Here is a 25,515-nt window from a genome sequence, read left to right as displayed (position 1 = left end):
TTCACCTTCATATTTGAGAGAAAGTTTTGCTGGATATATGATTCTTGGCTGACAGTTGTTCTCCATCAGTGCTCTATATATGTCATCCCATTGCCTTCTTGCCTGCATGGTTTCTGCTGCATAGTCTGAACTTCTTGATTCTCCTTGGTAGGTGACTTTTCTTTTATCCCTGTCTGCTTTTAAAATTTTCTCTTTATCTTTGGTTTTGGCAAGTCTGATGATAATATGCCTTGGTGATTTTCTTTTTGGATCAATCTTGTATGCGGTTCGATGAGCATCTTGGATAGATATCCTTTCGTCTTTCACGATGCCAGGGAAGTTTTCTGCCAACAGATCTTCAACTATTCTTTCTGTATTTTCTCTTATCCCTCCCTGTTCTGGAACCCCAATCACAAGCAAGTTATTCTTCTTGATAGAGTCCCACATGATTCTTAGGGTTTCTTCATTTTTTTCATTTCTTTTATGTGATTTTCTTCAACTATTTTGGTGTCAATTGCCTTACCCTCCACCTCCCCCACTCTGCATTCCAATTCCTTGATTCTGCTTCTCTGACTTCCTCTTGAGTTGCCTAATTCTGTAATTTTACTGTTAATCTTTTGGATTTCTGAATGCTATCTCTCTATGGATTCTTGAAGCTTATAAATTTTTCTACTATGTTCTTGAATAATCTTTTTGAGTTCTTCAACTGCTTTATCAGTGTGTTCATTGGCTTTTTCTGTAGATTGCCTTATTTCATTTTTGAGGTCATCCCTGATGTCTTGAAGCATTCTGTGTATTAGTTTTTTATATTCTGCATCTGGCAATTCCAGCATAGTATCTTCATTTGGAAAAGATTTTGATTCTTTAATTTGGGGATTTGTAGAAGCAATCATGGTCTGCTTCTTCATGTAATTTGATATCGACTGCTGTCTCCAAGCCATCTAGAAGATATTGTAATGATTTATTTTATATTGCTCACTGAGTCTTATCTTCTTGTTTTGTTTTGTGTCAATATACCCAGATGGGCTACTAGATTGTGCTGTCTTGATTGTTGTAGCCTTTGAATCGTTTATGTCCTATTACCAGCTGGTTTGAGCTGTTACCAGATATATAAGCTGAAGAGTCCATTCGCTATTCTTGAATAGAATCAGCTTAAGTGTTCTGATTTCGGGTCACCAAGTGTGTGGCGTAGACTGTCACCTATTAACTTAGAGGAGTAGTGGTGATAGTTGTGTGCACCAGATTCTAGTAGCGGCAGGGGGCACACTCCAAGGAGGGCAGGATGCTGACAGCATTCCTCCACGTGCCAGTGAGGTAAGAGTGTCTCTATTTCTAGAGCATTTTGGTGGGTGGGCTCTGCAGCTGTACCTTAGGCACCCAATCCTTGTAACTCTAAAGATTGGTAGGCGTCACTATCCTAAGACCCCATTAGCAGGTGGCTAGGTGGTTTGGGTGGAGCTTCAGACCTCAGTTCCCCTGTGTGGATCAGTGAGGGCTCTGTTTAATAGGTAGAAAGGCATCAGACCTTGAAAACTTCTCTTTCCACTTGTCTGCTACAAGAATTACTGTCAGATCTCTATCAGAATTGCCTTTGCATTATAACAGCCACCTTGTTCCCTGTAGGGATGAAAGCCAAGGACTGTGGATCTCAAATGCTTGGCTGGAACTGATTCTGTATTTTTATTCCAGTTTAGGGAAATCAGGGAAGAATTTTTCCCCCCTGGTTGTTAGTTGCTGCTTCTCTCAGGCCAGGAGAAAGGGTTAGGGGAAAGAAAAAAAAAACCTCAGAGTACTTCACTCCCTGGCCTAGGAAATTCCAATGTTAATGAAGCCAGCTGGGGCAGGGAGGGGAGGGGTCAGATAGATAGGAGAGAGTAGCCACGGGAAATATAGACAAAGTTACTTATCTTGCTTGGTGATGACTGTTTTATCTGAGATTCCAAAGGGGCCTGTAGCTTGTGTGGGCTGGCTTGGTTGAGATTGCCCCCCGAGGGTCAGGCCTGTGTCCCGTGCTTACACCATCTCAGAAAGCTGTCCTCAGCTCCTCTGCGCTTAGTCCAAAGCCCAGCATCAAGGTTTTCTGACTGGGACTGTGGCTCCAGGCTCTGAAAACAATCTCTGCTTCTCCGTGTTTGCTAGCTCTCTTGTCAGCGGCGTCAGCGTGCAGCCTGCTTGCACTGGCTGAGCCTCTACCAAGGTTACTCCAGCGGTTTATGGGTTAGGGCTGTGTCCTGTGCTTGCCCCGTCTCAGTAAGCCGCAATCAGCCCCACCACTCTGGTATCGGGGAACCACGAGGGCTCAAGGCTGCGGGCTCAGGACGCCGGTTCCAGAAGCGGCTGCTGCTTCAGGGCGCGGTTTTCTCTCCTCTGTCACTCAGGTCAACTCTTTAGTTCTGTGTTTGATGTTCGGGGTTCGTAGATTGTCATGTATATGATCAATTCACTTGTTTTTCCAAGTCTTTTTTGCAAGAGGGATCCACAGTAGTTCTACCAAGTCAGCCATCTTGGCCCCGCCTCCTCCTTTTCTAATTTTTTTATTTGCTTTCTTCTGGTGGCTGAGGGTTTCTTTTGTTGCTCTCTTTCTATTTGTTCAAGTTGTAGGGATAATTCTTTGATTTTGGCCCTTTCTTCTTTTTGGATATGTGCATTTATTGATATGAATAAATGAGCACTGCTTTTGCTGTGTCCCAAAGATTCTGATAAGAAGTGTTTTCATTCTCATTGTATTCTATGAATTTCTTTATTCCATCCTTAATGTCTTGTATAACCCAGTCCTTTTTGAGCAGGGTATTGTTCAGTTTCCAAGTGTTTGATTTCTTTTCCCTGCTTTTTCTGTTATCGATTTCTATTTTGATGGCCTTATGGTTAGAGAAGATGCTTTGTAATATTTCAGTGTTTTGGATTCTTCTAAGGCTTGCTTTATGACCTAATATGTGGTCTATTCTAGAGAATGTTCCATGTGCACTAGAAATAAAGTATAAATGGCTGCTGTTGGGTGGTGCATTCTGCATGTATCTATGAGGTCATGTTGGTTTGTTGTGGCATTTTGATCTTCCGTGTCTTTATTGAGCTTCTTTCTGGATGTCCTGTCATTCACCGAAAGTGGTGTGTCAAAGTCTCCGACTGTTACTGTGGAGCTGTCTGTCTCACAGTTCAATGCTGTTAGAATTTGTTTTATGCCTCTTGCAGCCCTGTCATTGGGTGCATAAATATTTCATATGGTTATATTTTCTTTGTATATTGTCCCTTTAATGATTATATAGTGTCCTTCCCTATCTTTAATGATGGATTTAACTTTATAGTCTATTTTGTCAGAAATTAATATTGCCACTCTCACTCTTCTTTGATTGTTGTTTGCTTGATATATTTTTTTCTATCCTTTGCGTTTTAGTTTGTGTCTCTAAGTCTAAGGTGTGTCTCTTGTAGGCAGCATATAGACGGACCATGTTTTTTAATCCATTCTGCCACTCTCTGTCTCTTTATTGGTGCATTTAGCCCATTTACATTCAGTGTAATTACAGATAGGTAAGAATTTAGTGGTATCGTTTTGATGTGTTTTTTTGTGTATTGTTGACAGTTTGTTTTCCCCACTTAATTTTATGTGCTGAGTAGATTATCTTTATATATTCTCCTTTCCTCATATTTGTTGTTGTTCATTTTGTTTCTGCTGGGTCTCTATTTTTTCTTGCATTATATTTTGATGTGTAGGATAATTTCTCTACTTTGTGCTTACCTTATTATTTACCCCTATTTTTCTAAATTTTAACTTAACTTTTATTTCTTGTATCGCCCTGTCTTCCATTCCATATGGAAGATATATGACTACATTTCTTTGTCCCTCTTTATTGTTTTGATGTAGTCTTCTTTTACATAATACCATTGGTGTTTCCCTGTTTTGAGTGTTTTTATAATCTTGATTTATTTTTGGGGTTTCCCTGTCTGGGTCGACTTCTGATTGCTCTGCCCAGTGTTCTAGTCTTGGATTAATACCTGATATTGTTCCTTTTCTAACCAAAGAACTCCCTGTAGGATTTCTTATAGTTTTGGTTGGGTATTTATGAAATCCCAAAACTTCTGTTTATCTGGAAATGTCCTAGTTTCACCTTCATGTTTGAGAGACAGTTTCGTGGATATATGATTATTGGCTGGCAATTTTTTTCCTTCGTTTTTTTATATAAGTCATCCCACTGCCTTCTTGCCTGCATGGTTTCTGCCGAGTAGTCAGAGTTTATTCTTATTGACTCTCCTTTGTAGGTGACTTTGCGTTTATCCCTAGCTGCTCTTAAAATTCTCTCTTTATCTGTGGTTTTTGCAAGTTACATTATAAAATGTCTTGGTGACTTTCTTTTAAAATCTACCATATGTGGAGTTCAATGAGCATCTTGGATGGGTTTCTTCTTATCTTTCACGATATCAGGGAAGTTTTCTGCCCACAAGTCTTCAACAATTCTCTCTGTATTTTCTGTTATCCCTCCCTGTCCTGGCACTCCAATCACTTCTAGGTTATCCCTCTTGATAGTGTCCCACATGATTCTTAAGATTTCTTTGTTTTTTAAAATTCTTTTATCTGATTTTTCTTCAAATATGTTGGTGCCAAGTGCTTTATCTTCAAGTTCAGAAATTCTGCCTTCCGCTTGCTCAATTCTGCTCCTCTGACTTTGTATCGAGTTGTCTACTTGTGTAATTTTATTGTTAATCTTCTGAATTTCTGATTGCTGTCTATGTATTTTTCCAGATTATTAAATTTTTCATTATGTTCCTGAATCATCTTTTTAATTTCTTTAACTACTTCTTCTGTGTGTTCCTTGGCTTGTCCTGCATATTGCCTGATTTCCTTCCTGATGTCTTGAAGAGTTCTGTATATTAATCTTTTGCATTCTGCCTCTGTTAATTCCAGGAAGGCACTTTCTTCTAAAAGATCCTTTGATTCTTTGTTTTGAGAGCCTGTTGAGGTGCCCATGGTCTGTTTTGTTTATGTGACTTGATATTGACTGTTGTCTCTGAGCCATCTCTAAGTTATTGTATTAGTTTATTTTATGTTTGTTTATTGTGTCATAGCTTCTTCCTTTGTTTTGTTTTGATATGCCCAAATGGGTTGCTTGAGTGAGCTAGCTTGACTGTTTTTGTCTTTGGAACTCTGATGTCCTGCCCCCAGATGGCTAGAGCTGTTATCAGGTATATCAGCCTAGGAGTCCATTCACTTTTATTGTATGAATGCAACTCAGGTGTCCAGGTAGATGATCATCAAGTGCGTGGTACAGACGCAGTTCTACAGTCTTTGAGGGGCAGGCGAGATGGGTGTCGGTACCGGTATCTGGTTACAGCAGGTGTTCACGCTCTGAACAAGGCAGGGAGCTGAGAATTTTCCCCCAAGTGTGTCGGAGGAAAGCGTGTCCCTGTTCCCTATAGCATACAGGTAGGTGAGTTCTGCAGATGGACAATGGGCACCCAATGTTTTTGGTTATAATAACTGAGAGGTACGACTTAACCTTGGACCCTTTTCGTGGGTGGCTGGGTGATGTGAGTGGAGCCACCAGTCTTAGACCCCTGATGTGGGTAGGTGAGGACCTTTTTTGATAGGCAAACCAATGTCAAACATCAATTCCCCACCCCACCCCACCCCGCTCCACCGCACAGCTGCAACAGTTGTAGTCTGCCAAGAAGAGCCTATTCTCCTGAAATAGGCCCATCCAGGTCCATTCACAGGGGAAAGGTACTCAAAGTCCACGGACTGTTTATGCCTGGAAAGGAGCCGCTTCTGTCCTGAGTTCACCCGGTTAGTGGAACTGGTAAATTATCTTTCCCCCAGTTGCAAATTTATTCCTTTTCCATGGCCAGGAAAATGGCTATAGGTGCTGAACAGGGCTTATCTCAGGCCCAGGGAAATCAGCCACCAAAGCCAGCTTGGGGGGCGTGGATGGTAAAACATACGCAAGTACTTTGCTTTTGCTGAGAGTGGTGTTCTTCTCTGGTTCCGGAGGTGTGTGTAGGCCGTGTGGCTGGCTGCTTCTCCATGGGGAAACTGCAGCTGAAAGCTTGTAGCAGCCCATGGCAGCCACTCCCAGGAATGGTGCCTGAGGGCTCCTGGCGGTCCTCTCCGCTTCTGAACTGTCTCTTCCTCCACCTGCCCCTCAGTTCATTTTCTAACCTTGACTTTGATGTTCGGGCTGCTAGCTTGTCATAAATATACTCATTTCACTTTTTGTGGGGGATCTTTGTTCTAAGAGCGTTTGCCAGAACTGCCACAACCATCTGTCTATTCTGCCATCTTGACCTTGCCCCCCAAGTTCCTTTTTTGTGTCTTTCATTTCCTACATTCTCTTTGGCTGTAGATAAGTAGAGACCAATAGTTGTATCTTAGAAAGCCAGTATCAAGCTTTTAAAACCCCAGACACTACTCAGCAAACTCGGATGTAAAGTATAACTTTAGGAACTCTGTTATGCCCGTGTACCCAGATGTTCCGCTAGACTCTATTCCTAATACTTCAAATCCGGAAAACCAATCCCATGAGGTGTTTGGTTATGTATAAGAAATATTCATAAGTCTGCCCTCTATATGATTTATTATATATATAACTATCAGTGCATACATTTCCATAGATGTATATGCATAAACATATTCACGTATATATACACTTATGTGTATTTATACACATAAATGCCTACCTGAGTACATATATAATATCTGTTATATAAACCCAGTTCCGTCAAGTCAATTCCGACTCATGCCAACCCTATAGGACAGAGTAGAACTGCCCCGTAGGGTTTCCAAGGAGCACCTGGCAGATTCGAACCGCCTACCCTTTGGTTTTTTTTTTTTTTTTACCCTTTGCTTAGCAGCCGTAGCGCTTAAGCACTACACCACCAGGGTTTCCAATCTATTATATATATTTATATATATACCCGCATATATATTTTTGGTCATTTTTGCTTATGTTTGAAAATTATACATTACATGCTATTACCAACAAATTATTTTTCCTTGTGTACATTTTACTCACATGGATTGCCATCGTCAAGCTGTGTGCACTTCACTCTCATTCGGTGTTACCTTTCCCATCACCAAGAGTAACCAGTGTGTACTCTCTTGAGAGTGAATTTCTGCTTTATTCTACCCCAACTCTGGTAAACACATTATTTTCTGCATATTTTTATTAGTTCATATCATTTCATAAATGTGATAACATAGAATATTTCTTTTATTGTGGGACTTATTTTGCTCAAGATAATGTCCTCCCGGTTCTTCCATGTTCCAAGGAGTTTAGGTAACTCATACTTCTGTATTACTGAGTAGTATTTCATTGTATGTATGTACCACATTTTACTTATCCATTCATCCATTGATGGGCACTTAGGTTGTTTCCATCTTTTTGCTCTTGTGAATAATGCTGCGGTGAAAATAGGTGTGCATATGTCTGTTCCTGTCACTTCTATCAGATCCCTAGGGCAAATAGCTGGAGTGGAATTGCTGGGTTATATGGCAGCTCTGCCAGGAGTTTTTTGAGGAACCACCAGACTGTTTTGAAAATGGCTATATCATTTTGAGTTTTCACCAGCAATGGATGAGGGTTCCAATTTATCCAAATCCTCTCCAACACTTGTTATTTTCCCGTTTTTTAGTTTTTGATTTTGTTATTGTAGCCATCTCAGTGGGAGTGAAATAGTGTCTCATATTGGTATTGATTTGCATTTCCCTGATGCCTAATGCCATTGAGCACCTCTTCTCGTATCTGTTGGTCACCGAATATTCTCATTGGTGAAATGTCTGTTCATGTTCTTTGCCCACTTCTTGATATGATTGTCTTTTGGTTATGAAGTTGTAAAAGTTTTATATATTTTAGATATTAGACTCTAATCACTTATATACTTGCCAAAGAATTTTTCCCAGTCCGTAGGCTGTCTCTTCCCTATTTTTATTGAGTCTTTTGATGAGCACAAGCATTTAACTCTTATGATTTCCAAGTTATCTATTTTGTTTTCTGATGCTTGTGCATTCAATATTGTGTTTGATAATCTATCATTTGAAAACCAATTATGTCCAAAAGGTTTGCTCCTCTATTTTTTTCTTAGAACTGCATAATTCTAAATTTAAATTTAGCTCCTTGATCCATATTGATTTAGTTTTTGTGTATGGTGTGGGGTATGGATCTTGTTTCATTTTTCTGTTTGGGGAAATCCAATTTAGCCTGCACCATTTATTGAAGAGACTATTCTTTTGCCAATGAATGAATTTGGCTCCCTTACTGAAAACTAATTGACCATAGATGTTTGGATTTATTGCTGGATTTTCAATTCTGTTCCATTGGCCTGTGTGTCTATGTTTAAACAAGTACTAGGCTGTTTTGATTTACTGTAGCTGTGTAATCTGTTTTGAAGTGAGGAACTATGGGGCCTGCTACTTTGTTATTTTTCAAATTCCTTTCACTATTTCAGGTCTCTCGTCTTCCCATAGAAAACGGAGGATTCTTTTTCCATTTTTGTAAGGAAAACTATAGGAATTTTGATTAGGATTGTGTTCTATCTGTAGGTCACTTTGTGTATTATTGACATCTTGACTATATTAAGTCTTCCAATCCGTGAGCACAGAATTTCTTTCCATCTATCTAGGTCTTCTTTAAGATCTTTCAGTAGTGTTTTATACTTTTCGTTGTATAAGGCTTTCTTATCAATGGGTACATGTATTGCTATATGTTTTATTTTCTTAAACGGTATTGTAAAAGGACATGTTTTCCTTCCATAAATATTTATTTTGTAATAAAAATATTATAAATTTTTATTCAATTTCATAAATTGTAAGGGTGCAGCTTATGCCATTCTACCTGTGTGGAGCAAGAACCTAGGGAAAGCAAGGAGCTACTTTCTGTGACCTGATTCTCAACTGTCTTGGTCAAGGGAACAAGTAAATTTCAGACAAAACATTGGTGCCTCAACATTTCTTGTGAACTGTCTATATATTAAATAAATGCAACAAGAAAAACTGTATGGCAGTAAATATAGTAGGGAAGACTTTTGGAATGGCATCAGGAGAAAGTATGTCTTACAGCATTTCCACATCTAAAATTCTTTGGTTGTGCAGTTCTGTAATGGAACTTTCAAAGTGAATAGGAAAAAGAAACAGTATTTTTTGAAAGCCTATTCAGAGGAAGAAATGATTGTGGTCCAAAGTGTATCTAAATGTGGAAGAGCAGTCTTCCCAACTCCAGGATACTGTATTTTAAGTGGAGCCGTGGTTGCAAAGTGGTTAAGAGCCCCGCTGCTAACCAAAAGGTGGCAGTTCAAATCCACCATCCACTCCTTGGAAACCCTGTGGATAAGTTCCACTCTGACTGGTAGGGTTGCTGTGAGTCAGAATCCACTTGATAGCCAAGGGTAAGCTTAGGGAAGGAGCCCGGACTGTGCGAGGTTAAGCGCTGGATTGCTAAGCAAATACCCAGGGAATAAGGCTCTGGCTGCAGAGGATAAACAGCAGGGAATCTGCCCCCATAAAGAGTACAGCCTAGGAAACGCTATGGGGAAGTTCTACTGTGTCATATAGGGTCTCCATGAGGGGAGATTGACTCCATGGCACAAAAACAATGACGAGAATTTTTACAAATTGTGAGTGGTGGCTTCAGACACGCTCTTTTGGCAGAAGGGTTGATGTGGAGGTTCTGGGTGAGGAGGTGTCGCCTGCTTTCCAAGAAGCCTCAGAATTCACCCCAGATGGTTTGTTCTCTGCTCCTGCAGTGCTTCTCATAAACCCATTACAGTAGAGTCGATTCTCACCCCTAATGATCCTGTAGGACAGAGTAGAAGTGCCCCATAGGACTTCCAAGGAACGCTTGGTAGATTCAAACAACTGGCCTTTTGGTTAGGAGGCAGTAGCTCTTAACCACTCTGCAACCATGGCTCAGGGAACCCCATTCCCACCCTGCTTTAGGAGCTCACGCGTGCGCACAACCTCCTGGAACAGGGCTCTGGGGCGCGTGATCTGCCCCTCTCTAAGGGCTTCAGGCTTTAGTGGTGGAACGTCCCCTGCAGGGAGGTGCACGGCAGGAGCAGGGAAGGCAGGGCCCCTAAGGGTAGGTCTCGCAGCTGTGCTGAGCTGGGCTGTGCCAGGGCGAGGCCTCAAACCCTGTGCATAGAGCGCACCGCTTTTCCGCTTTCTCATAGTTCAGTTCTATTACAAAGGAAGGTAATGGACACGCAAACTCACCCTTAGTAATGTTGCTGCTATACTTTACCCTCCTATATGTGCAGGCGTTGGTTTTGTTTTGGGAGATCCCGTTTCATGGTGTAGAATTCAGTGCCCTCAGGTGGATAGCTTGTCCTGTGCTGGCAGTATTTATACCACGGGAAATGGCAAACGCTGCATCTCAGGACTGCAGTGATTGTTTTCCTAATTGGTGGACTGAAAATGAGGGGAGAAATTTCAATAATGCCTCTTTAAACTGACAAGTTGTCAAGTCATTATCTATTACATTCTGAATAAAGTTAATTTTGAACAGTTCTTCAGGATTTGAAAAGCACTCTCGTTTAAGCACGGAAAAAACTGTCACGGAAAATTCAGTCAAGTTCCAATCTCCGAGCTCGCTTCTCTTAGGTCCTCCTTGTTAACATAAGAAACATGTCAACCAACATTCATGTTGAAATGGCACTCATTAGTCCAGGAAGTGAGTGATTTTGCTGAATTGACTAAAATCCAACCATTTATTTGTAGTGTCCTTTCACGAAATCATGATTGACTTGCAAACATGATAGGTTGAGGATGCAAGAGATTGGCCAAGATCAGCAAAACCATCCTTCTAATGATCTGTGTGTATCTACTTGAGCTAAGAAGCACACTCCTCACCAGTACCATCTTATGTCTCATACAGCAGTCTAACCTTTGGCTGAAGAGTTGGCTTAGGGAATGGTTTTAGTTTTAGGCTAACAGAGTGTCTGGGGGCCATGTCTTCTGGGGTCCCTCCAGTCTCAATCAGACCATTAAGTCTGATCTATTTACTAGAATTTGACTTCTACACCCCACTTTTCTACTGCTCCATTAGGGACTTATGTTCCCTGTTAGGGTGGTGATTGGTGGTAGCCAGGCACCATTTAGTTCTCCTGTCTCAGACTGATGGAGTCTCTGGTTTATGTGGCCCTTTTTCTGTTTGGACTCATGTTTCCTTGTGCTTTGGTGTTCTTCATTCTCTTTTGTTCCAAGTTGGTTGGGACCAATTGATGCATATTAGGTGGCCTATTGCTAGCTTTAAAGACCCCAGAGGCTACTCACCAAAGTGGGATGCAGAACATTTTTTTAATAAACTTCATTATGCCAAATGACTTCGATGTCCCCTGAAACCATGGTTCCCAGACCCCTCTTCCTGATTCTTTGTCCCTTGAAGTGTTTGGTTGTATTCAGGAAACTTCTTAGTTTTTGGTTTAGTCCAGGTGTGCTGACTTCCCCTGTATTGTGTGTTGCCCTTCCCTTCGCCTAAAATAATTCTTGTCTACCATCTAGTTAGTGAATACCCCTCTTCCTCCCTCTGCCCTCATAACCAGCAAAGAATGTTTTCTTCTGTGTGTAAACCTTTTCTTCAGTTCTTATAATAGTGGTCTCATACAACATTTGTCCTTTTGTGACTGACTAATTTCACTCAGCATAATGCCTTCCAGATTCCTCCATGTTACGAAATGTTTCACGGATTCATCAGTGTTCTTTATTGATGCGTAATATTACATTGTGTACATATACCATAATCTATTTATCCATTCAACTGTTGATGGACACTTTGGTTGCTTTCAACTTTTTGCTATTGTAGATAGTGCTGCAGTGAACATGGGTGTGCTTATATGTGTTTGTGTAAAGTCTCTTATTTCTCTAGGATGTATTCCAAGTAGTGGGATTGCTGAATCATATGATAGTTCTATTTCTAGTTTTTTAAGGAAGAGCCAAATAAATTTCCGAAGTGGTTAAACAATATTACATGCCCACCAGCAGTGTATAAGTGTTCCAGTCTCTCCACAACCTCACCAACATTTATTATTTTGGGTTTTTTGGATTAATGCCAGCCTTGTTGCAGTGAGATCGAATCTCATGGAAGTTTCAATTCCATTTCTCTAATGGCTAATGATGGTGAGCATTTCCTTATGCATGTGTTAGCCACCAGAATGTCTTCTTTAGTGAAGTGTCTGTTCATATCCTTTGCCCATTTTTTAACTGGGTTATTTGTCTCTTTGCAGTTGAGTTTTTGCAATATCGTGGATTTTAGAGATCAGGAGCTGATCAGAAATGTCATAGCTAATATCTTTTTCCCAGTCTGTGTAGGCAGACTTTTTACTCTTTTGATGAAGTATTTGGATAGGCATAGGTGTTTGATTTTTAGGAGCTCCCAGTTATCTAGTTTCTCTTCTGCATTGTTTGTAATGTTTTTTATACTGTTTATGCCATGGATAAGGGCTCCTAGCACTGTCCCTATTTTTGTCTTCCATGATCTTTATCGTTTAGATTTTATATTTAGGTAGTCTTTGATCCCCTTTCAGTTAGTTTTGTGCATGGCATCAGATATGGCTCTTTAATTTTTTTGCAAATGGATATCCAGTTATGCCAGCACCACTTGTTAAAAAGACTATCTTTCCCCCATTTAACTGACTTTGGGCCTTTTTCAAATATCAGCTGCTCGTATGTGGATAGATTTATGTCTAGATTCTCAATTCTGTTCCATTTGTCTATGTATCTGTTGTTGTACCAGTATCAGGCTGTTTTCCCTACTGTGGCAGTATAATGGTTTCTAAAGTCAAGTAGAGTGAGGCCTCCTGCTTTTTTCTTTTTTCTCAGTAATGGTTTACTTATCCTGGGATACTTTCCCTCCATATGAAGTTGGTGATTTGTTTCTCTATCTCATCAAAAAGTGTCAAAGGAATTTGGATGGGTATTTCATTGAATCTATAGATGGCTTTTGGCAGAATAGACATTTTTACAATGTTGCGCCTTCCTATCCATGAGCAAGGTATGTTTTTCCACTTATGTAGGTCTCTTTTGGTTTCGTGTGGTTGTGTCTTGTAGTTTTTCTTGTATAAGACTTTTACATCTCTGATAAGATTTATTCCTAAGTATTTTATCTTCTTGGGGGCTAATGTAAATTGTATTGATTTGGTGATTTCCTCTTCGATGTTCTTTTTGTTGGTCTAAGGAATCCAACTGATTTTTGTATGTTTATCCTGTATCCTGATACTCTGCTGAACTATTAGTTTCCGTAGTTTTCTTGAGAATTCTTTAGGGTTTTCTGTGTATATGATCATGTCATTTGCAAATAGAGATACTTTTACTTCTTACTTATCAATCTGGATGCGCTTTATTTCTTTAAGTAGCCGAATTGCTCTGGCTAGGACCTCCAGCAGAATGTTGAATGAGAGTGGTGTAATAAAGGGCATCCTTGCCTGGTTCCCAGTTTCAAGGGGAATGCTTCCAGACTCTTTCAGTTTAGGATGATGTTGTTGTTGGCTTTGTTTAAATGGCCTTTATTATGCTGAGGAATTTTCCTTCTATTCCTATTTTCCTGAGAGTTTTTTTTTTTTATTGTGAATGGGCGTTGAACTTTGTCAAATGCCTTTTCTGCATCGATTGGTAAAATCATGTGGTTCTTGTCTTTTGTTTTAGTTATATGATGGATTACATTGATTTTTGTTCTAATGTTGAACCATCCCTGCATACCTGGTTTGAATTTCACTTGGTCATGGTGAATTTTTTTTTTTTTTTTTTGGATATGTTGTTGAATTCTATTGGCTAGAATTTTGTTGAGGATTTTTGGATCTAAGTTCATGAGGGATATAGGTCTGTAATTTTTTTTTTTTTTTTTTCGTGTCTTTACCTGGTTTTGGTATCAGGGAAATGCTGGCTTCATAAAATGAGTTTGGGTGTTTTCCGTCCTTTTCTGTGCTCTGAAATACCTTTAGTAGTAGTGGTGTAATTCTCTGAAAGTTTGGTAGAGCACTGCAGTGAAGCCATCCAGGCCAGGGTTTTTTTTTGTTGTTGTTGTTGGGAGTTTTTTGATTACCTTTTCAGTCTCTTCTTTTGTTATGGGTTTATTTAGTTCTTTTTTTTAACTCTGTTTGTGTTACTTTAGATAGGTAGTGTTTTTCTAGGAATTCATCCATTTCTTCTAGGTTTTTGAAATTTGTTAGAATACAATTTCTCATAGTAATCTCATATGACTCTTTTAATTTCAGTTTGGTTGGTTGTACTATGGCCGATCTCATTTCTTATTCTGGTTATTTGCTTCCTCTCCTGATTTTCTTTTGTCAGTTTGACAATGGTTTATCAGTTTTGGTAATTTTTTCAAAAAACCAGCTTTTGGTATTGTTAATTCTTTCAATTGTTTTTCTGTTTTCTATTTCCTTTACTTCTGCTTTAATTTTTATTATTTCCTTTCTTCTAGTACTTGAAGGTTTCTTTTGTTGCCCTGTTTCTATTTGTTCAAGTTGTAGGGATAATTCTTTGATTTTGGCCCTTTCTTCCTTTTGTACGTGTGCATTTTTTGGTATCCATTGACCTCTGACCACTGCTTTCACTGTGTTCCAAAGGTTCTGATAGGAAGCGTTTTCATTCTCATTGTATTCTATGAATTTCTTTATTCTATCCATAATTTCTTCTATAAACCCAATCTTTCTTGAGCAGGGTATTGTTCAGTTTCCAAGTGTTTGATTTGTTTTCCTTGCTTTTTCTGTTATCGATTTCTACTTTTATGGCCTTATGGTCAGAGAAGATGCTTTGTAATATTTTGATGTTTTAGATTCTTCTAAGGCTTGCTTTATGACCTAATGTGTGGTCTATTCTAAAGAATGTTCCATGTGCACTAGAAAAGAAAGTATATGTGGCTGCTGTTGGGTGGAGTGTTCTATATATGTCCATAAGGTCGAGTTGGTTGACTGCGGCATTTAGATCTTCCATGTCTTTATTGAGCTTCTTTCTGGATGTCCTGTCCTTCACAGGACAGTCAGCTGTGTTGAAGTTTCCTACTTTAATTGTGGAGCTGTGTGTCTCAGTTTTCAATGCTATTAGAGTTTGTTTCATGTATCTTGCAGCCCTGTCATTGGGTGCCTAAATATTTAATATGGTTATATCCTCCTGGTATAAAATATTGTCCCTTTAATCACTATATACTGTTCTTCCTTGTCTTTTGTGGTGGATTTAACTTTGAAGTCTATTTTTTTTATTGTGTTATGTATCCAATTTATAGATTTTTTGTTTTTTATGATTTTTATTGCGCTTTAAGTGAAAGTTTACAAATGAAGTCAGTCTCTCACACAAAAACCGATATACGCCTTGCTACACACTCCCAATTACTCTCCCTTTAATGAGACAGCCCGCTCTCTCCCTCCACTCTCTCTTTTCATGTCCATTTCACCAGCTTCTAACCCCCTCCACCCTCTCATCTCCCCTCCAGGCAGGAGATGCCGACATAGTCTCAAGTGTCCACCTGATCCAAGAAGCTCACTCCTCACCAGCATCCCTCTTCAACCCATTGTCCAGTCCAATCCATGTCTGAAGAGTTGACTTCAGGAACGGTCCCTGTCGTGTGCCAACAGAAGGTCTGGGGGCCGTGAACACCGGGGTCCTTCTAGTCTCAGTCAGACCATTAAGTCTGGTCTTATGAGAATTTGGGGTCTGTATCCCACTGCTCTCCTGCTCCCTCAGGGGTCCTCTGTTGTGTTCCCTGTCAAAGCAGTCATCGGTTGTAGCCGGACACCAACTAGTTCTTCAGGTCTCAGGATGATGTAGTCTCTGGTTCATGTAACCCTTTCTGTCTCTTAGGCTCATAATCGCTTTGTGTCCTTGGTGTTCTTCATTCTGCTTTGATCCAGGTGGATTGAGACCAATTGATGCATCTTAGATGGCTCCTTGCTAGTGTTTAAGACCCCAGATGCCACTCTTCAAAGTGGGATGCAGAGTGTTTTCTTAGAAGATTTCATTATGCCAATTGACTTAGATGTCCCTTGAAACCATGGTCCCCAGACCCCTGCCCCTGCTACGCTGGCCTTCGAAGGATTCAGTTTATTCAGGAAACTTCTTTGGTTTTGGTTTAGCCCAATTGTGCTGACCCCTCCCCCCAGCCCCCATATTGTGTGCTGTCTTTCCCTTCACCTAAAGTAGTTCCTATCTGCTATCTAATTAGTGAATGCCGCCTCCCACCCCCCTCCCTCCCACTTCTCGTAACCGCAAAAGAATGTTTTCTTCTCATTTTAAACTATTTCTGAAGTTCTTATAACAGTGGTCTTATACAATATTTGTCCTTTTGCAGCTGACTAATTTCACTCAGCAGAATGCCTTCCAGGTTCCTCCATGTTATGAAATGTTTCACACATTCCTCACTGTGAATATACCATAATTTATTTATTCATTCATCCATTGCTGGGCACCTTGGTTGCTTCCATATTTTTGCTATTGTAAACAGTGCTGCAGTAAACATGGGTGTGCATATGTCTGTTCGTGTAAAGGCTCTTATTTCTCTAGGATATATTGCAAGGAGTGGGATTGCTGGATCAGATGGTAGTTCTATTTCTAGCTTTTTAAGGCCGTGCAAATTGATTTTCAAAGTGGTTGTACCATTTTACATTCCCAGCAGCAGTGTAGAAGTATTGCAATCTCTCCACAGCCTCTCCAACATTTATTCTTTTGTGTTTTTTTGATTAATGCCAGCCTTGTTGAAGTGAGATGAAATCTCATTGTAGTTTTGATCTGCATTTCTTTAAAGGCTAATGATCGTGAACATTTCCTCATGTATCTGTTAGCTACCTGAATGTCTTCTTTAGTGAAGCGTCTATTCATATCTTTTCTTCCCATTTTTTAATTGGGTTATTTGTCTCTTTGCAGTTGAGTTTTTGCAGTATCATGTAGATTTTAGAGATCAGGAGCTGATCAGAAATGTCATAGCTAAAATCTTTTTCCCAGTCCCTAAGTAGTCTTTTTACTCTTTTGGTGAAGTCTTTGGGTGAGCATAGGTGTTTGATTTTTAGGAGTTCCCAGTTATCTAGTTTTTCTTCTGCATTCTTAATAATGTTCTGTATTTTTTTATGCCATGTATTAGGGCTTCTAACGTTTTCCATATTTTTTTTTCCATGATCTTTATCGTTTTAAATTTTATATTTAGGTCTTTGATCCACTTTGAGTTAGTTTTTGTGCATGGAGTGATGTATTGGCCTGTTTCATTTTTTTTTGCAGATGGATATCCAGTTATGCCAGCGCCATTTGTGAAAAAGACTGTCTTTTCCCCGTTTAACTGTTTTGGGGGCTTTGTCAAATATCAATTTGTCATATGTGGATGGACTTATGTCTGGATTCTCAATTCTGTTCCATTGGCCCATGTATCTGTTGTTTTACCAGTACCAGGCTCTTTTGACTACTGTGGGAGTATAATATGTTCTAAAATCGGGTAAAGCAAGGCCTCCCAGTTTGTTCTTCTTTTCCAGTAATGCCTTATTTATCCGGGGCCACGTTCCCCTCCATATGAAGTCAGTGATTTTTTTTCTCAGGTTTATGATTTGTTCCTTTGAACTCTATATTTTCAGAAATTAATATTGCCACTCCCACTCTTTTTTGTTTATTGTTTGCTTGATATATTTTTTTCCAACCTTTGAGTTTTAGTTTATTTGTGTCTCTCCATCTAAGGTGTGTCTCTTGTAGGCAGCATATAGACAAATGGTGCTTTCTAACCATTCTGCCACTCTCCGTCTCTTTATCGGTGCATTTAGTCCATTCATATTCAGCGTAATTTTGGATAGGTATGAGTGTAGTGCTGTCACTTTGATATCTTTTTTTGTGTGTTGTTGACAGCTTCTTTTTCCTACTGAATTTTTTGTGGTGAGTAATTTATCTTTATATATTGTGTTTTCCTCTTATTCCTTGTTGATTTTGTTTCTGCTGAGTCTCTATTTTTTTTTCTTGTATTTTATTTTGTTGAGTAAAATAGTCTCATTTGTGGTTACCTTAATATTTACCCCTGATATTCTAAGTTTAAGCCTAACTTTTATTTCTTTGTATCGCCTAGTCTTCCTCTTCATATGGAAGGGGTATGCCTACATTTCTTTGTCCCTCTTTAGTATTTTAATGTTGTCTTCTATTATATAATGACATCACTGTTTCCTCATTGTGAGCGTTTTTTTATCTTGATTTATTTTTGTGATTTCCCTGTCTGGGTTAACATCTGATTGCACTTTCCAGTGTTCTAGTCTTGGGCTGATACCTGATATTATTGATTTTCTAACCAAAGAGCTCCCTTTAGTATTTCTTGTAGTTTTGGTTTGGTTTTTACAAAATCCCTAAACTTCTGTTTATCTGGAAATGTCCTAATTTCACCTTCATGTTTGAGAGACAGTTTTGCTGGATATATAATTCTTGGCTGGCAATTTTTTTTCTTCCAAACTTTATATAAGTCATCCCATTGCTTTCTTGCCTGCATGGTTTAGGCCAAGTAGTCCAATCTCATTCTCATTGAGTCTCCTTTGTACGTGACTTTTCGTTTATCCTTAGCTGCTCTTAAAATTCTCTCTTTATCTTTGGTTTTGGCAAGTTTGATTCTAATATGTCTTGGTGACTTTCTTTTAAAATCTACCTTATGTGGAGTTCGATGAGCATCTTGGATTGATATCTTCTCATCTGTCATGATATCAGGGAAGTTTTTTGCCCAGAAATCTTCAACAATGCTCTCTGTATTTTCCGTTATCCCTCGCTGTTCTGGTACGCCAATCACTCGTAGGTTGTTTGTCCTGATAGAGTCCAACATGATTCTTAAGGTTTCTTCCTTTGTTTAAAATTCTTTTATCTGATTTTTTTTTCAAATGTATTGATGCTAAGTGCTTTATCTTTAAGATCCTCAATTGTGCCTTGCACTTGCTCAATTCTGCTCCTCTGAGTTTTTACTGAGTTTTCTAATTCTGTAATTTTATTGTTAATCTTCTGAATTTCTGATTGGTGTCTCTGTATGGATTCTTGCAGCTTATTAAATTTTTCATTATATCCTTGAAGAACCTCTTTAATTTCTTCACCTGTTTTATCTGTGTGTTCCTTGGCTTGTTTTACGTATTGCCTGATCTCCTTCCTGATGTCTTGAAGTGTTCTGCATATTAATCTTTTGAATTCTGCATCCGGTAATTTCAGGAAGGCACTCTTATCCAGAAGATCTTCTCATTCTTTGTTTTGGGAGCTTGCTGAAATGATCATGGTCTGTTTCATTATGTGGTTTGATATTCACTGTTGTCTCCGAGGCATCTCTAAGTTATTGTATTAGTTTATTTTATGTTTGCTTACTGTATCCTAGTTTCTGGCTTTTTTTTTTTTTTTTGATATGCCCAAATGGGTTACTTGAGTGAGCTAGCTTGATTATTTTCACCTTTGGGGCTCTAACATCCTGTCACCAGATGGCTAAAGCTGTTATCATGTATATGAGCTTATAGGCCATTCATTGGTCTTGTGTGGATTCAGCTCAGGTGTCCAGGTAGCTGGTCATCAAGTGTGTGATACAGGCTCTGTCCTACAGTCTTAGAGTGGCAGGGGTGTTTAGTGTAGGTACCAGTATCTTTTTGCAGCAGGGGGTCACAGTGTGAGTAAGGCAGGGGCCTGAGAACCGTCCCCTGAGTGTATCTGAGGAAAGCGTGACCCCCTTCCCTAGATCATGCAGGTGGATGGGTTCTGCAGACAGACCATGGGCACCCAGTGCTTTCGGTTGTAAGAACTGGGAGGTACCAGTTATCCTTGGACCCCTGTTGCGGGAGCTGTGCGTCCTGAGAGGAGCCACCAGTCCTTAGGCCCCTGGTGTGGGTAGGTGAGGACTCTGTTTAGTAGGCAAAGCTGTGTCAAATATCAAACGCCCACCTCTCCACTGCACAGCTTAAACAGTCACTGTCTGGCAACAAGGGCCTTTTCTTGTGGAAAAGGCCCAGACTGGTCCATGCAGGTGGGAAATTTATTCGAAGTCCACAGACTGTTTATGCCTGGACAAGAGCTGCTTCTGTCCTGAGCTCCTCAGGTTAGTGGATCTAGCAAATTATCTTTTACTCCTGTTGTGAATTTATACCTTCTCCAAATTCGGGATTATGGGTCATACTTCTCAAATGGGCCTAACTCAGGCCCTGGGAAATCAACAGCAACTGAAGGCAGTTTCGGGGCGGAGGGCACAGTAGAATATATTCAGGCAAGAGCACGGTTCTTCTCTGGTTCCGGATATGTGAGTAGGCTGTGTGGCTGGCTGCTTCTGCCTGAGAAACCTGCAGCCAAATGCTACCACCAGCCCACTGCAGCCGCTTCAGGATATGGTGCTTGAGGGATTTCAGCGATTCAAGTCCTGCAACTCCTCTCTGTTTCTGAATGGTCTCTCTCCCCCCATGCCACTTAGTCCATTTTCTAACTTTGCCTTTGATGTTTAGGGCTCCTAGCTTGTCATAAATATACTCATTTCACTTGATTTTTCAGGTCTTTGTTTTAAGAGGGACCGCCAGAAGCATCTGGCTATTTTGCCATCTTGGCCCCAACTCTGTGCCCATTCCATCTTTTTGCTGTTGTGAACAGTGCTGCATGGGTGTGCATGTGTCTATTTGTGTGAGAGCTCTTATGTCTCTAGGATATATTTCAAGGAGCTGAATTTGTGGATCATAGGGCAGTTCTATTTCTACCTTTTAAGGAAGTTCCAAATCAATTTTCAAAGTGGTTTTACCATTTCACATTCCCACCAGCAGTGTATAAGTGTTCCAGTCTCTCCACAACCTCTCCTGCATTGATTATTTTGTGTTTTTTAGATTACTGCTGTCCTTGTTGTGGTAAGATGGTATCTCATTGTACTTTGATTTGCATTTTTCTGAAGGCTAATGATCATGAGCATTTCCTCAAGAATGTCTTAACTTCCTGAATGTCTTCTTTGGTAAAGTGACTGTTCATGTTCCTTGCCCACATTTTAATTGGGTTATATGTCTTTTTGTTGTTCAGGTTTTCAAGTATCTTGCAGATTTTGGAGATGAGATACTGATCAGATTTCTTGTAGCCAAATTTTTTTTCCCCACTCTGTACATTGTCTTATTACTGTTTTGGTGAAGTGTTTGGACGGGCATTAAAAAAAGTTATCTAGTTTCTCTTCTGGTGTTTGTGTGTTGTTAATAAGGTTTTGGGTACTGTTTATGCTGTGTATTAGGTCTCCTAGTGTTGTCCTTATTTTTTATTCCATGATCTTTATCGTTTTAGATTTTATATTTAGGTCTTTGGTCCATTTTGAGTTACTTTTTGTGCATGGTGTGAAGTATGGTTCTTGTTTCATTTTTTTGCAGAGGAACACCCAGTTATGCCAGCACCATTTGTTAAAGAGGCTGTCCTTTCTCTAATTAATGGACATTGGGCCTTTTTCAAATATCAGCTGCTCATATGTGTATGGATTTATTTCTGGATTCTCAGTTCTGTTCCATTGGTCTATGTATCTGTTGTCGTACCAGTACCAGGGTGTTTTGACTACAATGGTGGTATAAAGATTCTAAAATCAGGTAGTATGAGATCTCCTGCTTTGTTCTTTTTCTTCAGTAATCCTTTACCTATCCGCGGCCTCTGCCCTTTCCATGTGAAATTAGTGAGTTTTTTCTCCATCTCATTAAAAAATGCCATTGAAATAGGGGTCATGAATCCTTGTATCTATAGATCACTTTGGGTAGAATAGACATTTTCAAAATGTTGAGTCTTGCTATTCATGAGTAAGGTATGTTTTACCCCTTATGTAGGTCTGTCTTGGTTTCTAGCAGTAGTGTCTTGTAGTTTTCTTTGTATATATCTTTTATGTCTCTGGTTAGATTTATTCCTACGTATTTTATCTTCTGGGGGGTATTGGTATTGATTTGGTGATTTCCTCTTCAACATTTTCTTTTTTGGTGTAGAGGAATACAACTGATTTTCCTATGTTTATCTTGTATCCTGATACTTTGCTGAACACTTCTATTAGTTCTGGTAGTTTTCTTGTTTATTCTTTAGGGTTTTCTGTGTGTAAGATCATATTATCTGCACATAGAGATACGTTCATGTCTTCCTTATCAATTTGGATGCCCTTTATTTCTTTTTCTAGCCCAGTTTCTCTGGCTAGGACTTCTAGCACAAAGTTGCATAAGAGTGGTGATAAAGGGCATCCTTTTCTGGTTCCAGTTTTCAAGGGGAATGCTTTCAGACTGTCTCTATTTAGGATGATGTTGGCTGTTGGGTTTGTATAAATGCCCTTTATTAGGTTGAATAATTTACCTTCTATTCCTGTATTGCTGAGTGTTTTTATCATGAGCGGGTGTTGGACTTTGTCAAATGCCTTTTCTGCAGGTATTGATAAGATCGCTTTTTTTTTTGTTTGTTTGTTTTATATATTTGATTGATTACGTTGATTTTTTTTTTTTTCAAATGTTGAACCATCCCTGCATACCTGGTATGAATCCCACTGGGCATGTTGAGTTTTTTTTTAATATACGTTCTTGAATTTTATTGGTTAGAATTTTGTTGAGGATTATTGCGTCTAATTACATGAGGTCCACTGGTCTGTAGCTTTCTTTTATTGTGGTGTTTTTACCTGGTTTTGGTATTAGGGTTATGCTGGCTTCATTATGTTTCTCTTGTTTTTTACATGGCTGTGTAGGATTGTTAGTTTCCTTTCTGGTTACCTTACTCTTTACCCCAATTTTTCTACATTTAAGGCAATCTTTTCCTTTCTTTATATCTCCTTGATTTCCTCTCCATGTGAAAGATCTATGACTACATGATTTAGTCTCTCTTTTTTGTTTTAATGTTGTCATCTTTAACTAATGATGTCACTGTTTTCCTGTTTTGAGCATTATAGCTTTGATTTATTTTTGTGATTTCCCTATCTGGGTTGATATCTGGTTGCTCTGTCCTGTGTTTCAGTCTTGGATTATTGTCTCATGTTATAGATTTTCTAACCTGAAGTCTCCCTTTAGTATTTCTTATAATTTTGGCTTGGGTTTTTGCAAATTGTCTAAACTTTTTTTTATTGGAAATGTCCTAACTTCACCATCATTTTTATGAGACAGTTTTGTTGGGTATATAATTCTTGGCTGGCAGTTTTGACCTTCCAGACTTTATATAAAGCCCATTGCCTTCTTGCCTGCATGGTTTCTGCTGAGTAGTATGAGCTTAGTCTTGTTGACTCTCATTTGTAGGTGACTTTCATTTATGCTTAGCCAATCTTAAAATTCTTTCTTTATCTTTGGTTTGGGCAGGTTTGATTATGATATATCATGGTGACATTCTCTTGGGATCTACCTTGTATGAGGTTCAATGAGCATCTTGAATGGATATCTTCTCATCTTTCACGATATCAGGGAAGTTTTCTTCCAACAAATCTTGCACAATTCTCTTTGTGTTCATCCCTCCCCCACCTCCAGCCAGATTATGGGCACCCAGTGCTATTGGCTTTAAGGAGTAGGAATCCAGCACTTATTCTTCAACTCCTGTCATGGTTGCTAGGTGGCATGGTTGGAGACACCAGTCCTCAGGGCCCTGATGTGGGTAGGTGACGATCCTGCTTAATAGACAGAGACATGTCAAGTGTCATGAACTTTTCTCTCCACCATATAGATGAAAGGGTTGAAGTGAGGGTTCAGGTATATACCCTGTTGTACTGTGCTAATGAGGGCCTATACTGGTGCAATGGGCCCACACACATCTATGCAGAGGTGAAAAACATTCAACGTCTGTGGACCTCTTATGCATGTGCCTAGGCAAAGGAGCTGTTTCTACCCTGAGTTCTTGACTTAAAAGATCCAGCAGATCATTTTTCCCAGTTTTTGAAATCGTTTCCTCTCCAATGTTGGGAGAATGGCTCAGCGAGCATGATGGATCTTTCTTTCAGCCCAGAGGATGTGGCAGTCTCTGAAGCTGGCTTGGACAGAATATGGAGCAGGAAGGGGGTAGGTAGATGGGAGAGAGGTTTTTCCCAAAGGGGTGCTTTTTGATCTGTGGGGTGTGTTACACACATGTACATATCTTTTGCCAATTTAGTACCACTTTTCACTGATTGTGGAGGTGGAAGTGGACTCTCCATCCCTCGGTCTCTCCTGATTTGGAAAACATGTCCCAAATGCCATTGCTTGCCTCACCGCTGACACCACCCGATCCTGGCCTACAGGGTGATGGCTCCCGCTGGGTCAGGTCTGGAAATTCCTCACTGCTTCTTAACTGTCTCTTCTTCTGCCTGCCACTCGATCCAGTTCCTCACCTATGCCTTAGATGTTCAGGGCTCCTACGTTGTCATATATAATCGATTCACATATTTTTTCAGGTCTTTGTTGTAAGAGGGACCACGGGAAGCATCTGACTACTCTACCATCTTGGCCCCACCACCTCTGCGTTTGTTTTCTGTGAGTGGAGTACTTGTGGGGTGTTTCTTATACCTGGCAATAGTATGGAGATTTAGTTGCAAGCCTTGTAGGGATTGGGAGAATTGAGAGGTGTGGGTGCTTTTGTGCCTGTTATTTGGGACTTTGTTGGAAATATGTTCATGTGAATTCATAGTGTGAGGATTGTGTATCTGTTGAATGGGTTCCTGGAAGTTCATATTTGTGTTTAAATGTGTGAGTTGGTGGTGTATACATGAACCTTAGCAATTCAGTATAAGTGAGTTTTTTCTGGGAGTGTGCACGTCATGAGATATAGGCATGTACACTCAAGGACTTGGAAGTGAGCGGCATGCAATTTGTGGCTCAGGACAATGCTTTGGGTGTGGGTCTTCTGCCATGGATTTTGGGTCTTCCTGTGTATCTAATGGCAGGTTTGGAATGAGTTTCTCTGCTTCACATTTGGGCATGTGAGGGTGTGTGCCTGTGTGTATTAGCTTGCATGTAACACCTTTTGGTTTTGTATATTTGGGGAATGAGGAAGGCTCACTGGTATGTACTCAAGGTATGTTGTATGGTTGTGTTGCCTGGCTGCTTTCCTGGAGTTGCACATGCATTCTTCCATGTTTGGTCTGGGGTTTGTATGATACTGCATTCAAGAAAATTGGGGATTGATTTCTGTTTGAGTATTATGGATTGTTTGATTATGTATAGGCAGGCATTGTGAGTTATATTAGTATTTGAAGCTACAGGGTCATATTTTGTATACTTTTAGTGTCATGAATAATCAAGTTATATTCAGGGTATGAGGACAGTTGCATGCGTAATGAGTTCGTATGTTTCATGAAGGGTCATAGCAGTTTGGATGAATATTTTCTAGGGTTATGTGTAATATGTTTCAGTAGGGAGTATGGTATATTCTGGGAAATGAGGTGGGTATCTGATGAAAAAATGAAATTGTGCATTTGCACACGGAGTGGAAGAAATGAATTTGTGTATATACTGGAAGCATGTTGATATGGTTATGTATGAGATTTTGGTAATGTGGCAGTTTTGGGACGTACGATAGAGGGCTTGAAACGGAGTTTCCATGTATTTATGTAGGATGTGCAAGAGATATTTCATTGACTGAGAGGATATACTGGTGTGTGCAATATGAGTCAGTGGGTGAATTATTCTTGGAGTGTTCTGCATGTGTTTCTTTGGAGAATGATA

General features: G+C 39.7%; 1 protein-coding gene across 1 annotated transcript in view; it reads right to left on the bottom strand.

The window, feature by feature from the left end:
• LOC126083166 (transforming protein RhoA-like) overlaps positions 1-25,515 on the bottom strand; it is an 885,451-nt gene that overhangs the window by 349,252 nt on the left and 510,684 nt on the right. The gene's annotated exons all lie outside the window — the stretch shown is intronic.

Source organism: Elephas maximus, chromosome 9 (genome assembly GCF_024166365.1).
Source record: "Elephas maximus indicus isolate mEleMax1 chromosome 9, mEleMax1 primary haplotype, whole genome shotgun sequence".
In the NCBI taxonomy this organism is placed as follows: domain Eukaryota; kingdom Metazoa; phylum Chordata; class Mammalia; order Proboscidea; family Elephantidae; genus Elephas; species Elephas maximus.
Note: the sequence above shows the minus strand (reverse complement) of the source record. Positions and strands in the feature narration are given on the sequence as shown.